The sequence below is a fragment of the Terrapene carolina genome, unplaced genomic scaffold (genome assembly GCF_002925995.2).
Source record: "Terrapene carolina triunguis isolate 2854851 unplaced genomic scaffold, T_m_triunguis-2.0 Scaffold232, whole genome shotgun sequence".
NCBI classification, from domain to species: Eukaryota; Metazoa; Chordata; order Testudines; family Emydidae; genus Terrapene; species Terrapene triunguis.
This window is the reverse complement of record NW_020664583.1, coordinates 6933208-6951684: the sequence shown is the minus strand read 5'-3', so window position 1 is coordinate 6951684 and position 18477 is coordinate 6933208. Positions and strand designations below refer to the sequence as shown.

The 18477-nt window shown below is 41.5% G+C and overlaps 1 protein-coding gene across 1 annotated transcript in view; it reads right to left on the bottom strand.

Moving 5' to 3' along the window:
- SFMBT1 (Scm like with four mbt domains 1) overlaps positions 1 to 5286 on the bottom strand; it is a 146139-nt gene extending 140853 nt beyond the window's left edge. The window contains exon 1 of the mRNA XM_024195681.3: positions 5205 to 5286. The gene's annotated coding sequence lies outside the window, so the exon portion shown is untranslated. The remainder of the gene's footprint in view (positions 1 to 5204) is intronic.
- Positions 5287 to 18477: the final 13191 nt, after the last annotated feature.

The window sequence follows — 18477 nt, the reverse complement described above, 5'->3', positions numbered from 1 at the left end:
TTATCAATAAATACATAAGGCTTGAGAAGACTGAAATCTTAGTGTTTTTCAAAGTACTCTTTAGAAAGATTCAATTCTTGCAAGCCTTGATCATGCTCTCTTGTTGCTGTATACTAACAGTCACATCATCAGCCACTTTTTGCAGGTACTATCTTTTAAGTTTTGTCTTTACTGTGCCTAGCACAGTGCCCTGCAATTCGGATTGGTGACTGTAGGCGTTACTTCAGTAGTGAAAAAAAATAAATAGTGAAGTATAAAGCTACCACCACTTAGCACTTAACTGCACTTTACATCTTCCAAGTGTTTTACAAACACTAATCCACACATTAACCATATGAGCATATCCCTAATATTACATATGTTGAAACAGACAGGAAATAAGAAGCTTCACAGTGCCACTTAGAGAGTCATTGCTAGAGGTGAAATTAAAATTCAGGAGATTCTGGTTCTGACCTATACTCAGATCACACTGTCTAAAAGAAAGTCACTTTTTAAATAGTGGGTTCCCATAAATTATACCATATTAAGAATGCACTGTAGTATTCCTACAGCAGTACTCAATGTCATGTACTTCAGGAGGGATATTTCTTTGAGAGCTTCAGAGTAAGTTTTAGAACTATGACCTCACTCATCACAAGTTGAGCTTGTTTTTAAAAAAAGTGCTTTGAGAACATTGATTTCTCTTTTGCTCTGCAAGTGCGTTGATTTTCCCTCCCTTTTTGGCTGACAGTTTTATGGATCAACATGCATCTTACACACCATTTTAATGCGAAGTGAACAGTACAGACTTTATATATTTTGTGCTGTTAGAACCCACATTGCTCACTTAGCGGTAAAGCATGGAAGTTACACTTTGATACCTCTTTTGTACATTTTTACAATATTTGCCTCATATTACGGATTGTTAAATCGTCAGTCATATGAAACTCAGTTTAAAAAGCACATCTTTGCTTGTTACTAAAATGAGATTATTAAAAATTAACATTTTTTAAATTTAAATTTTCTTTTCACCTTTACTCAGTTTGGAAAAAGTGGCCTAATGAGTTTCACTTTTAGGATCCTACCTATTAACACAATGTTAGTCTTCAGAAAGAGTCAGGAAAATGTATATTTTTACTTAAAGCCTGTTTAGATTAAGATCTATTGTATTTTGTAAAAACCCTTGAAAAAACAAACAAAAGCCTGTCACATCTAAATTGGGGGCCTAAAACTAGTTGAGTCCCTCTCTAACTTTACAACCATATTCCAGCAGCACTGGGGGAAAAACAAAATAAACAGAAGAAACTGAAATCCACCACCAGTCCAGCATAGAAACATGCTACTGCTCCAAACCACAACCAGGCAAATATTTAAAATCCATTAGACATCAAGTAGTATCCCTGTTTGCTATTCCACGTAGCTACATTAGATGTACAGTGTCTAAACACTTCACTTCCTCATAACCCATAAAACGTCTGTAATTTTAACTTCTCTTATTAAGTGCATGCTTGTAACAGAAGACACGACAGGTAAGATCCTCTGTATCGTACATAATTAACTTACGTTATCTTACTATGAAAATATGCGCCTGAAAAGAAAACTACCTAGTGGTCATTTCCCTTTTCAGGTTGTAAACAATAAACTTGAAGGATAACAAGACAATCTACCTATTCTTCTGTAGTGTTAAAATTATTGTTAGCAGTGCTAATTGATACAGGAAGATCGCATATGACAAGAATTTCAGTTACGTAGTAAGATTGATGTTTAGATGTGTGAGAAGGAACTTCTAATATGACCTCACATAATACTTTCCCCATGTTCAATTTTCCCTGCATTAACAGCACATTTTAGTAAGTTTAATTTGCTCCCTTCAGTAAGAACATGCTCACGTAAATAAGCACCCAATCCTTTGGACTGCATTACTTTAAGTCTGGTTACTTATGTCTGGCTACCAGAAGGTGACAGTATCAATGTCCACATCATAGCAGCATGTTACTATGGCAGAACTTAGTACACAGAAGCAGTGCTGTGAAGTTACAAGTGACTTGCAAGAGTGGAACAGTATGGATTTGGAAAAGGAGTGTATGGAAGGGCACAGGGACTGAAAATCAAAAGGACAGGGTGCTATTCTTAGATCTGCCACTGGTTTGCTGAGGAACACACCACCACCAAAAACTATCTGTAAAATATTAACAAAATCCTTGATTGGCAACAACTGTGAGAATCAATTCTTTGTAAAGCCCTTTGAAAATCTCAGATGCAAGGTACTGAAAAGGTGCAGAGAATATAAAAATCAGAGCATCCAACCAAGAATACGGTCAGGTGCTAGCTTGTTTCCTTACACTCTATTTTCCCCATGCTGTAACCAGCAGTCTACTAAACAATTGTTCAGTTAAAGAATCAGGATAAGATAATTCAACAGTAGGAAGTCAATGAAGAAGCATAAAAGAAAAAAAAGTGATGGATCAATAATTACTAAGTCAGTCGCTCTAGCTCTGTTATTTATTCTGTGCAGTATTTTTCCTGTGGTGAAATCTGTGCACCAGCTTTAGGGCCATGGAACACTTCACTGTTCTGCCAAGTGAAATTAAGTCACTCAGCAAAAAGTAAACTAAAAATTAGTAAACTGCATTCTCCCCCCCACACTTTCATTTTAAAGCAACACAAACCATAAAAGGTGTTTGAAGTGAGCTCTTTCAGTTTTACAACCACTGAAGTCTAAGTTGTTCCATAACTCATTCAAGTATCTCTTCCTATTACTCCACTATTAATGATGCTGGAAGAGAGATCACATTCTCATTGTCCAACCAGAGTGGCAAGAAACCAATCACAGTAAAATGCAATTATTTTGCAAAACCTAAGCAAACTGGAATTAAGGAAAGAGACAAACAGATGTGTTTCTGTAGCAGATCATTTTATAATGCATATTTAACATTTTAAATTGTAAAGATTATGGATAGAACACCAACTGTAAGTGAATCCCTCAAAATATTCACAATTTATTAGCTTACTGCCATCTTACACTGATTTACTTTACTTCAAAGAATGATTATATTGCAGTAACACTATAGACCTTAACTAAGTCAGGGCTCCATTGTACTAGGTGCTATACAAGCAATAAGTGATATTCCGTGCTCTGGAGAGTTTATAAACTTTTATTCGTTGTCATTAGAAGTCAACTGACAACCAACTAATCCACATTCACCAGAAATCTACTGTATGTTGCAATACAACGCTATCTTTATAACTTGCAAGATAGATCTTAGTTTTTCCAGTGATTTCAGAATCATGCACCTTACATTGTGGATTACTAAAATGTTCACTATGGTAACCTCCCAGGCTACTGACAGCAACAAACTCCCTGGAGAGAACTGACATAAGAGAAGTAGCAATGTAGGCCTTTTTTCTTCACTACAAAAACCACTAAAACATCTTACATTAGAATTCTACTGTCAAAGTGGGTAAAACTATCAGACATGAATGTTACTGTTTTTAATCACCTTTTATGATGGCAACAAGTTTCTCCAAAGTACATGTAATCATTCCACTAAAGCCCACCTGGGATCATTAAACAGCCATCACCCCGGCCTATTATGTAGTCTAAAGGAAGGCCTTGTGGGATATTAATAGCCCACCTTGTTAGAAACTCACAGTAACTGCCAGCTTGTTTTTCTTTTCCTTGCCCTATTTCTACCCTAGGCTCCTTCCCATACCACAGCCAAGAATTTTTTTTGAGGGGGGGGGAGAGAAGGGGAGAGATAAATGCTGCTGATGTCTATGGAAAACTTTCAGAATCCTTCCCGTTTAGGAACAATTGTGCTTGTGTCACATTTTCTCCTCTGCAGTTTACTTTTGTTTCCCCTCTATCTTATACACCTAAAGTGAAGTTCGAGTCCTATGGCATCAACATAATCTCCACAGCAACCAACTGCTAGTATCACAAATGGAGGATTTACCACTTATGGGGTAGAATAAGCTACCAAGGCAGATGAACTCCTAAAGAAACAAAGATCCTGTTTTCTTGAGCACATCCCGTTAGTAAAAGAAAACGGGGCTGGGGAGACGCAGCAAAATATAAAATGGGAAGGCAGTAAGAGCAGTATTGTTTTTAAACACAGTGCAAAGTCCTGAGGGAGCTGCCAGCAGTTCCTACATTCTGGGGGGAGGGGAGGCCTCATACAACTCTGCAATTGAAACAACATTTACCAAAACAATTGGAATCTGCAGATGTGGCTTCTGTCGCTCTCACCACAGAATAAAAGCAATGACCTCCGTGTCAGTGATTTAAAGGCCAATTCACGGAATGGGGCAGTGCCCACTGATCCCCGTGGAACTCGTCTCAGCCCGGGAGGGATGCACTAGCCGACTGGAAGACACATGAACAGCGCGGCCCCACGGCATATTGAACTGCTGTTCTTCAGGGAGTGGGGTGGGGTATCCAAAATATCCCCGCGTTTAAAGATCCCCTTCCACACGCCATTTTGTCAGGGGAGGGGGAAGGAGTGGGACAACTAGGAGAGCTCACGTTTTTAATAACCTAACTTAATTATTTGGAATGAGCAGGAGGGGGACAAACTACCTGAGTTCAGGCTGAACTAAAAACACACCGCCCCACAAAGTTAGTGAGGGAGGGGGAAATTACCTCCAGCAGGATTGACCCCCCCCCCCCCGCACTTCCCAGTCTGCAGAGCAGACATAGGGCCAGAGCTTTAGGGAAAGTGGCCGAGCAGCAGCGGAGAGACCCAGCCCCCGCGTGGAAGGCTCCCCGCGCGAGGCCGGGGCACAGAACAAGAACAGCCCCTGCCCCCAGGGGGAACTTTGGCAAGCGGCAGCCGCCCCCGCTGCGCGGTCTCCCTTCACCAAGGGGCGCGCAGCCGGTCACCTCCTCTCGAGCGCCAGCCGGCTCCCCAGTCCCCCTCCCCTGCGGCCGGCGCGCCCGTGCGCACGGCGACTTTTGCGGGGAGTTGCGGGGCCGCCCGCTGCGCGCGGGGCTGGCGCATCCGCAGCGGCCCCTCTCCAGCCCGCGCATCTCTCCGGGAGCCGCGCTCGCCTCTCCCTCCTCCTCCCTGCGCTGCGCCTGCCGCCCTGCCTGGCCGCCTCCCGCAGCAAAACTTCGGGAGGCGAGAAAAAGCCGGCGGGGCCCGCAAGCGGCCGGCAAAACGCGCCCAGCAGCTGCGGCCGGCCCCGCTCCGCCCGCGGGGGGGCTCAGCCGGCGCCCGCCTTACCTGCGGCGAGTTTTTCCAGCCCTGCGCCGCTAGCTGCCGGGGCTCGGGCTCTCCAGCGCTCCGCTCGCCGCCTCATTCCAATATGGCACGGCCAGGCGGAGCGCATGCGCCCGCCGCCTCCCCCCGTCTGCCCTCCCCTCCCTCCCGGCTTTTTGGGCGCTCAGACGCCCCCGCGCAGCGACTTGCTGAGCTTTGCGCGGGGTGGGGACGGGCAACCACCTGCGCCGGCACCGGGCCATGCAGCCCTACGCCTCGTCCTGATCCCCGGGGCTCAGCCCCGTCCGGCACGGGAGGACTTTCTGCAGCTGCTCGCTGCCGGGCATCCCCCGCCCTAGCACCCGTTCCCTGCGGCATGAGCCCTGGCTCTGCCCCGACACCTGCCTCCTGGGGAGCAAGGCGCCATAGGACGCGGGGGTAAAGGCAAAAAAAGGCTAAGGGGTACCCCCATTTTAACCCACTAAGATCCAGCTCTCAGCCACGCTCCGGGGGGTAAATTAACAGAGAGGGGTGGCGGGTGGATGTGTATGACACATGCCCTCCGGAGCCTTTCACCCGGCCTCCTCTTTTCATTGCAGGACTTTGTGTACAGCAAGGAAACACGGTGTATTCCATTCGATACCAGGATACACACAGATCTTCCCCCACACTCTCCCCTTTGATGTTTTATTGCCGGGGTTTGCTCCCTGACGCTTGATTTCACTGAAATCAGTTCGACTTATTTTATTTAATACAAAAGAGAATGCAGAATTGTTCGTAGTGGTGGCACTCAGAGCTAGCTCCAACATACACAAAATAGACCCCATGGATTTATTTCCCGACATGATTTCACTGGAACGAGGCCCTGGTGTCGCAGCAATTGCTCCCGCGAGTAAAGACTGCAGGGAGCGGGCCCTAAATTGATCTACTCTTTTGAAAAGGGTAGGCTGAAAGACAGCGTACGTTATTTTTAAACCCCCGATAAAAACACCGAAGCACAATATAAAACAGGAAGAAAAAGGAAGCGGATTGTGCAAGACCAAGATCCTCATGGCCAGATGCCTGTGCAATGAGGGAAGGGTGGAAAAGCAATCGACTTCCACAGCGCACAAGCGATTTAGGCTGGGAGACTAATGCAGGCAAGAAGTATTTGAACTCCTAATGGAAAATAATCTTCAGAATTTCATTAGAAAAAAAGTGGAAGCTAAATCCTTGATCCAGTTTTACTTTGGATTTCACCAGGTTGCCCAAGAAAGAAGACATTGCCCATCTAAATCCCAGCGTCACTGATTTAACTGCATGCTCTTTAAGAATTGGTTTTAAATACTTTACGCATCCATATTACTGAAAACACACCGCTTTTATTCTAATGTCTACCCCGTTCATTAGCACATTCCATTGAATGACTCGCACTAGGGCTGTGTTTGGAAATATCAAACCACCTTAAATGATCTGCAGAATGGAAGCTACCAGTGTTAGTGTTTAGGCAACATTTTAACATTTACTAGGGAGACTATGCATTTTATATATATTCATCCCATTATGGTTGACATCAGTTGATAGCATATAAAAATAAGTGTTCAGAGGTGAAAGACACACGGAACAGAATAAGCTATTATCTGTCCCTGAAGCAGAGATGTGCCAAGAAATAAATAGACCAAACAGTGCTGGAACTCCAGACAGGAAGAACAAATGTAAGCCTGAGCAGGATAATTAGGTATCCAAGAGGCAAAATGTATATTGTTCTTTATTCTCTCGAAGGAGAGGTATCTGAGAGATACAGTGAAATCAAATTATTCCAGATATGTATTTTATATTAAATGGAATTTTTTTCAAGGGGAATTTTGATAACCAACTAGCAAAGGCAATATCCTTTGGTTAAAAAAAAATTCCACAGACATCTTGACTAACTCATGAAAATGCTTAAAGAATCTGCTGCTGGAAATAGTTGGAACATATTTAACAAAATGCGCTTTTTTTTTTTTTTTGGATATGTAAAGGTTATTGCACATAAAATAAAATGAAGCACCAAGATTGCACAAGGGGACCTGGTGTCTCACTGCCTCTGCCTCATGTTTGGAAAACTCACATTTAGCATAAGCAAAGCTAAGTGAAAGCTATCCCCAGGAGTGGCGAAGGTGTTAAGTGAGAAAAGGCCTACCTTATCTCACTTCAATTCAATTTCATGCGTATTACAAACACTTCCAGATATTGGGCTGCAGCATGCATAATTTTTCTTCCTGTAAAGCAGGGGTAGGCAACCTATGGCACACGTGCCAAAGGCGGCACGTGAGCTGATTTTCAGTGGCACTCACACTGCTCTGCATTTTAATTTAATTTTAAATGAAGCTTCTTAAACACTTTAAAAACCTTATTTACTTTACATACAACAATAGTTTAGTTATATATTATAGACTTATAGAAAGAGACCTTCTAAAAATGTTTAAATGTATTACTGGCAAGCGAAACCTTAAATTAGAGTGAATAAATGAAGACTCGGCCACACCACTTCTGAAAGGTTGCGGACCGCTGCTGTAAAGCATAGAAGTAAGTGACTGGAGAGTGAAATACACTGTCTGCCCACTAGAGGGTGGTGTCTCCATGTCAGTTTAGGACCTGTGAGCAAAACTTGAAGAGTCTGCACTTTAAAATCTTCATGAGCTGTCTTTGACCTGTGGGCAATTAGGACTTCATTATTTGGTACTTTCAGTCTCTTACTGTTCTTGTTTAAGTCTAATATCAGATAGCATGCACCTAAATATTAAATATCACATTTAAATTGTTTCTCCACAACTTCCTCAATAGAAAAAGCATCAGTAGCTCATTATGCTGGCTTTAACAACTGTTAAAAACAAGTGTCAATTCATACAGGCTCTCCTTGATGTAAGGTATTTTTGTGCATGTTTCTCTTCTCTTTGGTTGGCAAGCGGATGATACAACCTAACTGGCTTGAAGCCAGTTTAAAAGCATGCAGAAATTTAAAATGAAATAAGCATGCAATAAAATATTGATCATTCAAGTTTCCAAAGTATGTTTAATCTTTTTAAAAATGAACCATTGAACCTATGCAGACAGTCCTCCTATTTTGCTAATGCAAGTGCTACCTTTGCTTCAATGACAATACTAAGTAGTAATCCTTTCTATGAAGTTAAACAATAAAAACATCTTCCAAAATAAAACAATATTTTTAAGACCATGAGCAACATATTTAGGAGAAACACATGTTCAACTAATTATTTTTAAGTATCAAAGGGGTAGCCGTGTTAGTCTGGATCTGTAAAAAGCGACCATCCGACGAAGTGGGTATTCACCGACAAAAGCTTATGCTCCAATACGTCTGTTAGTCTAAGGTGCCACAGGACTTTGTTGCTAATTACTTTAAGTGACTAGAAAGTGCTCCTGATTTTGTCCTAACTCTCTGTATTTATCTTGGCAGGCCACATGAACATTAGATAACTAATGAGACACCCAACATATCCTTTTGTCCTTTCATCATAATAAATGAAGACCTTTTTGGAGTTTGTCAACATGCTGTTCAGGCTGTGGAGTAACCTAAAGTCATTCAAAGTCTCCAAACACAAATACCAGCACCTGCAGGCTATGCTTAGGCAAAACTTGCATTATAAACTAACGGAAAAAATATTTGAGCACTGACTACACTTTTGTTAATATTCCTAACTATCAATGCATCTTAAATTTGTTTAAGTTGCATATAATGGCGCAAGTCTGAAATCCGTAAGTATCCAGATGCCCCACTAACTTCAATGGAAGTTTTGGAAGCAGAAATAGAAAGCTCAAGCCCTATATCAAATGATGCAGCATGCTGAACATGGGATTAAGATTTAGGTTTCAATCTGTGGAGACGCATATCTCCCGAATCGGCAGCCCACGGGTGCGGCAAACTGCTCCCATGGCAACGAGGCAGGAGTGGCCTTCACCCCAGCGTCTGTGATTTGGGAAACTTCTTGGCTGGCCTGTTTGTCTCCCTCGCAGCTGGCTTTCACGTGCACAAGATATGGGTTTGTTATCTCATGTGGCTGTACACTGTATGCTTCTTTTATGCGCAAGAATTTAACCACTTAGAAGTGTTGTAAACAGGGAAGTAGAAGATAATAAAAACCTCAGGGAGAATTCCCTGAGAGGCTTTTTGGCTTGAGGCTTTTTGGGCTCTCTGGCTACCACAGACCTGGTGTTCTGTTTTCTTTCCTCTGTCGTCGCCACATCAATCGTGCATGTAACTGTGTGTATGAGGGTAACTTCATGCAGTTGAGTACTCCTACTCAGTTCAGCAGGAGTATTCAACTGCACTAAGAGTTTAAGTGTCTGCAGGATCAGAAACATTGCCAGTGAAACCTTGGATCAATTAATTACTTTTAGTTATGTATAACCAATTTAATATTGATTAAAATCATTAGTTTACAAGTTTAGTTACCTGCTTCAAGTAGGTGGAAGACTCATTTAATTAAGGACTGCAAGATTGGGCCTAGTAAAAGCAATTTAGTGCCATATCCTGCTCCTGTTGGAGTCAGTGAGTTTAACCCTTCACTGACATGGGAACAAAATAGGTCCCATAGTCTGCTTCCAACCCCTGTGTAGTTATCTACAAAAACAGCCACAGCACATATAAATGTGCAGCACATTCTGCAGTAGTATACATTTCTCCCACAATGTGCCTTCAACATACTTCAGCACTGACAAAGACCACATTTAGAGGCAAGTGCAATTCGTATTGTTTTCTTCATTGGCCTGGTCAGTGACACTGCCAGCAAAGATCCCAATAGGTGCCAGATGTGATGGTTACTTTTGCAATGTTGACATTAGGGGCCAATCCTTACCGAGACATGTCTCTCATTTTCATCAACAACTCAGTTCAGCCTTCACATATAAATCAATCTTAGTAGGAGTGCATTCATGCTATACCAATGGAGCAGGGGGAAGCTAAGACCCAGTTGTGTTTACCCTTCCACAGTATCCCCAGAACCAGAATTGGATAGTGGAGGGCCCCAAAACTCATGTGGCCCCATCCCTCTCTCCACTCCAGCCACATTAGCTCAGTGATAAAAACAGCTACAAAGAACCAGCCAGAACAATAAAGGAAATCACTTGCAGACTCTGAAATAGGTGCTGGAACTAGGGGCTGCTGCACCCCCTGGTTTGAAGTAGTTTCCATTATATACAGGCAGGGCTGGCTCCAAGGTTTTTGCCGCCCCAAGCAGCTCCCCTCCCCTCCCCCCAAAAAAGCCACGATCGCGATCTGCAGCGCCAATTCAGCGGGAGGTCTTTCACTCCGAGCCAGAATGAGGGACCCTCTGCCGAATTGCCACTGAATAGCTGGATGTGCCGCCCCCCTCCGGAGTGGCCGCCCCAAGCACCTGCTTGTTAAGCTGGTGCCTGGAGCCGGCCCTGTATACAGCGTTTACAGTTTGGTTCAATGGATCTCAGCACCCCCACTATACAAATTGTTCCAGGACCACTGAACTCTGATGATGTCAGCAGCATCCAAATAGTTTTTTTGTGTATTAACAACTCTCAAGACATTCTCTCCCCTCTGACTAGCTGCTTGCTCCCACTCTCTGACAGTCAGAAAATCATAGAAATGTAGGACTGGAAGGGACCTCAAGAGGTCATCTAGCCTGGCCCCCTGCATTCAGGCAGGACCAAGTATAGACCATCCTTGACAGATGTTTCTCCAACCTGTTCTTAAAAATCTCCAATGACAGAGATTCCACAACCTCCCTTGGAAGCCTATGCCAGTACTTAACTATTCCTGTAGTTAGAAAGTTTTTTTCCTAATATCTACCTTAAATCTCCCTTGCTGCAGATTATGCTGATTACTTCTAGTCATACCTTAAGTTGACATATAGAACCATTGATCCACCATCCTCTTTATAACAGCCCTTAATGTATTTGAAGACTGTTATCATGTCCCCTCCTCAGTCTTCTTTTCAAGTCAGGTTTTCTAATCCTGTATTATTTTTGTGGCTCTCCTCTGGACTCTCTCCAGTTTGTCTACATCTTTCTTAAATGTGTGGCATCCAAAATCGGATACATTACTCCAGCTCAGGCCTCACCAGTGCCGAGTAGAGCAGGATATCAGCCTGTTTTGCAACTGTATCACATTGTTGACTCATTCAATTTGTGATCCACTATAACCCCCAGATCATTTTCAGAAGCCCTTCTGCCTATCCTTCTTCACTTCATCCTCACTCCATCTTCCCTCTGTGTTCCCCTTCTTCTTTACCCTCTTACTTTAATATCCGCTGCACCTTACATTTCTCGTTTCACCTAATTCTCTCCCAACAAAACCCCGTTCAAAATATTTTAATAATTTTGTTTTTAAATGCAACTATCATGACATTTGCTAACCCCCCCATAACATTTTTCACTCTACTTGTATGCTATATCCTTCCCCTACCCCAAGCCCTTTGATTGGTCTATTTAGACTAAGCTGCTCTGAGCAACGTCTTTCTTATTCTGTTCGTACAGTGCCTAACATAATGGGTCCCAGGCTTGGTTGGGGTCCTTAGGTGCTACTGTAATACAAATATATGCATGAAACTGAGAGCAGACATCCTTATAGGAATTTTTCCTGAGCAAAGACAACAAAATTAGGTCCCTACATATGAAGGGAATAAAGGGACTGATACAGTGTTTTGTAATAAAAGTAACTAACACTAATGTCAAAACACTTGCATAAGTGTTTGCAATATTAGGGCCTAAATGAGTCCTTCACTATCTGAAGCCTAGTATCCTTTTCAGAGTTATACAGCAGTTAGGAGGGACTAAGTGTCTATAATCTCTCTCTCACACACACACACAAGCTGTCACATGATAAAAAAAATGAATTGCAATTAATTGCGAGATTAAAAAAATTAATTGTGATTAATTGCCGTTTTAATTGCACTGTTAAACAATAGAATACCAATTTAAATTTATTATAAATATTTTTGCATGTTTTTCTACATTTTCAAATATATTGATTTCAATTACAACACAGAATACAAAGTGTACAGTGCTTACTTCATATTATTATTTTTGATTACAAGCATTTGCACTGTAAAAAAGATAAACAAAAGGTGGTACAATCTACAAATAGAAGCATGAAGGAGGATACGAATGTTTAGCTTATCTGGCATGTAAATACCTTGCACCTCTGGCTACAACAGTGCTATGTGAATGCCTGTTCTCACTTTCAGGTGATGTAAAATAGAAGCGGGTAGCATTATCTCCCGTAAACGTAAACAAACTTGTTTAACTAAGCGATTGGCTGAACAAGAAGTAGGACTGAGTGGACTTGTAGGCTCTAAAGTTTTACATTGTTTTGTTTTTGAGTGCAGTTATGTAAAAAATATAATTCTACATTTGTAAGTTGCACTTTAACGATAAAGATATTGCAGTACAGTACTTGTATGAGGTGAATTGCAAAATACAATTTCTTTTATCTTTTTTACAGTACAAATATTTATAATAAAAATAATATAAAGTGAGCACTGTACACTTTGTATTCTGTGTCATAATTGAAATCAATATATTTGAAAATATAGAAAAATATGCAAAATATTTGTAATAAATTTAACTTGGCATTCTATTATTAACAGTGTGATTAAAACTGCGATTAATTTTTTATCTAGTTAATTGTTTTGAGTAAATCACTTGAGTTAACTGTGATTGACAGCCCTAATAGATATATTTTTTCTTAGAGAGGGGAATTAAGAAATAAAATAAATATTTTCTTCACCAAACATATAATTTACCAGCAAAACAAGGGCTCTCCTTTTAATGTTACCTTTCTGGAATTTTACATTGATTTAATTTTTTTTAATGTGTTTAGTTTTGTATTTGTAGCCCTTGAAACTGAAGTCCTCTACTTATCTATTGAGGAGGGAATGTGCAAGCAGACAGCTGATTACCTTAGCCCATCGTGAGCTGCAATAATCTTTCAGCAGAAATCTGCACCTCAGTGTGGATAAACAGAAGTGTTGCTACATATGCCTAAGTATATAACCGAAAATGGTGGGGAGAGGGTGAGAGATTCAGAAAACTTGGTTGTACACTTGCACACACAATGCCCCCTTATTACGGATTCTGCTGAATGAGAGGGAGTGCAAGTGCAGCAATCTGCATCTTCGTCAACACAGCAGCCACAGCTTTATGATATCTTCAGAGGGTGTTTTTATTCATGCCCACTGCTGGTTACTTCAAGCATTTTTCTCATGGCTGGATATTTGTATATGAACTGATTTATATACACATGGCATTGCTAAAAGTTCACAGGAGGGGTGGAAATTGCCCCTTATGATGGGGGAAAAAATCCATGGGTACAGCTTGAGAGGGGCAGGGGAGAAAAACTGAGACTCTCCTTGCAGTTTTCTGAGGTCTTTTAATGCAAGGGATGGTTGGCTCCCTCAATGCCATTGTATACGCAGGTGTTTGCGGCCAGACTGCAGATCTGGGTTACTGGCAAATGGCTATCCACAGAGATGCCCTGTTCCTCCGTACTAGATCTGCCCCCTTTTACTGCTCCCTGATAGCCAGTGTCCAATAGAGCCATGCTACCTGGCCTTTTCCCATCTGCTGCTTCTCCTGGGAAACTGCCTTAAAAGATTGCTCCTGAGCCTGGAAGGGGACTCCACATTTCTACCCCACCTTGCTCTTGCTCTACATTGCTGTAGAGGCAGCTGATCTTCAACTCCCCATCTGTGAGGCAGGGAGAAAATGTGCAGTCAGAGATGGGACAGTCTCTTAATAATGACCTAATGAAACTGCCAGCTAGGGCACAATTATGAAGGTGGTATTTGATGTGAGAACCTGTCCTCTAGTATTTGTTTAAATACTCTTTGCTTTTGTTAGTTTGTTGTGCTGAACAAAATTAAAATGTATTTAGTGATGTTTACATCACTGTGATATATAGCTGCTGCACAGCATTCTTTAATAGTTTATTTAATTTCATGCCTGCATGTTGAGATGCAACAGGAGGTTTGGTTCTAGTTAGATGGGCAAGATATTTTTCTGGAATTTGGACTTCTACATTTAAAAAAATGCAAGGAAGAAGGAAGATTACATCTTTCAAGCACTGCAGCGACAGTCGGTCATCATGTGTTCAGCAGCTATGGCTTGCTGCTAGTTATCTAATGAGCGTGTGGCCTGGCACAAAATGGTTACTGCCTACACTAGAGATGTAGGAACGTTGTTAGTCATCACAGCACGTACTGAGTGTGAGCAGCAGAGTACACTCGGTGCTTATGCTGCAGAATAAGCTGTTCTGAAGCACGAGCAACTGGCACAGCAAAGTCATTGTCTTCACTGGAGATATTATTTAACCCTTTTACAACCACCCAAGCATCCTGGCTGATTCTCTGGTGCTTTTAAAAGTAGAAGCAATTGACATATAGGAATAAGTATACCTGTAACCTCACTTATTTAATATAATACTTTAATTTGCTATTTGTTTATATATTCAGATACTTTGATTTCTGGAGTAGATTTGTTCCATATTTATCAGAAGATCGGGCCTTTTAGGTGGCTGGGCAGATTTATGTTTTTTACTATTTTGTCAAGTCATATTTCTCATTGTTTCATCAATTTTTGCCTATTTGCTTTATTTTGAAACAAATAGCTTAAACTGGGTAGAATTTTTCTGTATAGTGACGTTAAAAACAATGTAAAGAGAGCCCAGTTTTAACTCCTTCAGTTTCTCATGAGCTGTTCAATCAATAGGTAATAAATATCACAACAGAAAATACAGGGAAAAGAAACACATTTCAGTACATACATCAGTCTAAATATGTTGTCAGAGCTTCAGCTGAACCAGACCACTTCCAGGCACAAAAGGTGAAGTTCTCAACCATCACAAAGGCCTAGTAAATGGTCTTTGCACAGGGTAACTACATGAGAATAGAAGAGAAATGAAGTGAAGTGTTACCATCCAGTGGCTGGATACAGAGGAGGTAAACATCCAGATTCTGCCTGCTGCTTCAGCGCCCTCGTGGCTCATATGCTCCTGCACAGAGAGCCACTTCATTACCCAAGCCACCACAGTGAAACTTACATCAACTTCAATGGAAATAGGGTTGGGCCCAATAAGCACAGAATAAAAAATTATATACAAGGTCTACAATTAGTCTCAATACAACGAGTAGTTAAAATATATAATACAGGGGTAGGCAACCTATGGCACGCGTGCCAAAGGCGGTACGCGAGCTGATTTTCAGTGGCACTTACACTGCTCAGGTCCTGGCCACCGGTCTGGGGGGGCCCTGCATTTTAATTTAATTTTAAATGAAGCTTCTTAAACATTTTAAAAACCTTATTTACTTTACATACAACAATAGTTTAGTTATATATTATAGACTTATAGAAAGAGGCCTTCTAAAAACGTTAAAATCTATTACTGGCACACGAAACCTTAAATTAGAGTGAATAAATGAAGACTCGGCACACCACTTCTGAAAGGTTACCAACCCCTGATATAATATATGCTCTGGACAAGCCCCTTTTAAAATTAGAATATTGCAGCCATGTAAAAGAGCAAAGTAATGTCTATTTTTACTATAAAGTACTAATTTGCATGTGTATAATGCCCTTCTGAAAATTTATAAGCACTTTGCAAATATCAGTAGGTTAAGCCTAACATCCCTGTAAGGTAGTTGTTATTAAACCCCCAAAAACTAATACACCTTATATTTAGGTAAGGCCACCACATTCTTATGATGATTAAACACAAGAGGACATTGAAGATCCCATATTCTACTATAGTTCTGCCAACAGCTTTTAGTAGATGTTAAAGAGACATCAAGGGATCATCATTTACTAGTGTGAATCTCTCTGATATTCTAGTAAGGGCAGGGCAGCATAAAGTATCTAGACAGAATTAAGACCCAAAGTAATGTGCAAAACACTTAACATATTATGAAATCTAGTAATAGACGTGTCCATGAATTTTTAAAAGTTTTAATTTAATTTAAATACAAAGAGGTATTTTTAAATTTAAATGTTCCTTTGCAATTTTGGAAACCAAGAACGGCATTGTGCTAGTGCACAAGAAAAGAATAGGTGTGCAGATTATAAACAGAGTTAAATTGACCTGTCTAATTTCATTATCAAGCTGAATGAAATGCACAAAGTAAACCATGACCATGAGAAGTTAATAAGACATACTCCAAAATTTCATTAACAACAGATGAGGAAGTATGATTATCTTATTTAGGATAAGAACAACTATACAGAAGCTCTGAGCATGATAACAATAATTAAACTTCCACTAATGACAACTACGCAGCAGCATTAAATACAAATATGCCAATAAATTAACTGCCAGTCAGAAACATCAAATAATCAAATGGAAAATTTAACTCTACCAGCTAATAAGTCAACATATTCAGAAAGCCTCCTACTTTATCCAGGAACATACTCTCATCCTTCTTCCCAAAATAACCTATCAAATAAGTTACCTTGGCTGCATCTTTTAATTTCCCTATTTGCACCACCCAGGATAAACCATGTGACCCTAAATAACAACCTGTCCTTCTTCCATTGATAAAAATTGATTCTTTTCCAAACAATACATGCAGTCATGCAGAAATATTTATTTCTGAGCCAAAGTAATGGACATTCAAGTACAACCTTTGATATGCAGAATCTTGGAAACAAATCAAGATTAACTTTAAATAACCAATTTATACCATTAACTTTTAATACCTATGAACCTTGTTACAAACCCATAATATAACATTATGGAGCAGCCAAGCCTGTTTAAATTTCTCTTTTTGGCTTGTGGATTTATAAATTTTCAGGCATCAGGAATCCTGTTATTAGTGGGTTTCATTTTTTTTTATTGGGGGGGAGGGGGCGGGCAGGCCCTAACATTTTGGAAATAGAATCTCCTGAATTTTTGCAATCTCCACTTTAATTAAGTTATTTTGTGTGTCTTGTGAGAAGGCTGCAGGTCTTTCAGTACTGGCATATATACCCCTTATACTGTATTGCCCTCAGTTTGTGCATGCAACCAACACCAACATTAGTGAGTTTTGCAGGAGTGAAGTTTAAATGGCAGATATGGCCCTATATTTATTTTACGCACATAAAAAAAGAAGATCATACCTTTTAAAGTACTATCAGGACCAAAATTACTAAGTGTAACCCTTCTGCCCGTCTGAGTTGGCAGCAACAAGGGCTGGGTTCAGCATCTATAATAATAATAGGAGATATACCTATATCATAGAACTGGAAGGGACCCCAAAAGTCATTGAGTCCAGCCTCCTGCCTTCACTAGCAGGACCAAGTACTGATTTTTGCCCTGATCCCTAAGTGGTCCCCTGAAGAATTGAACTCACAACCCTGGGTTTAGCAAGCTAATGCTCAAACCACTGAGCTATCCTTTCCCCCCAGAATAAGTACATGGGTGGGGTGTGTCCCTCGGTTCGTCAGGGAAGGAAGTGGGTTATTTCCCTGGTCGGTGTTCTCGGTTACTTGACCTGGTATTGGTGGTGTCCCGTGATGTGTTCTGTGTAGATGTCTCTGGACCACCTGATGGTGTCAGACACCATGAGCTGTCTCATGAGCTGGGCATAGCATCGACCAACTCCACACGCTCTCAGTACCGGCTCGTTGTGGGGGTCCCATGCGCCCAGGACTCCCACGACTAGGGCATGTATCTGGACCTCATAGCCCTGGGCTCTCAGTTAGCCATGAGACCAAGAAGTGAGGGGTTCCGTTTCAATAACACAATGCAAAACCGGCTTGAGCCCCCACCCAGTAACCTGGGACAATTACATACCACCCCCCTGGCACCTCTAAGAGGCAATACTTCCCCTCTCACAAGCACAGAGTCTGAATGTAGCGAAATCCTTTTAATAAAGGAAGGAAACAATGTGGCATTATGTTGGGGAAACACCACAAACAGGATTCATAACACAAACCATGAGCAAAAAACCCACCCCCAAGTAAGTTTGGCAGTGTCCTTTTCCCCTCAGGGTCTTAAGTCCAGCAACCCAAAAATCCCCCAAAGTCCCAAGAGTCCAACAACCCAAAAGTCTCTGTCTCTGGTCAGTGCAGCCCCAGAGTTCAAAAGTTTATCTGCAGAGTTTTACCTTCCAGCCTTGGTGGAAATGTGCGGGGGGCAAGAGTATTAAGGGGCACCTTACATGGTCCGAGGCCGACTGCCCCGCCTCTCCGTGGGGTTCTGCTGCAGCCTTCACTGCGAGCCATTCCGCTAGCCGCTCCATTCCGCCAGCCATCCTGCGAACTGCTCCGCTCCACCAGCTGCTGAGCAATATATCTTCAGGCCCCCCACTACTTA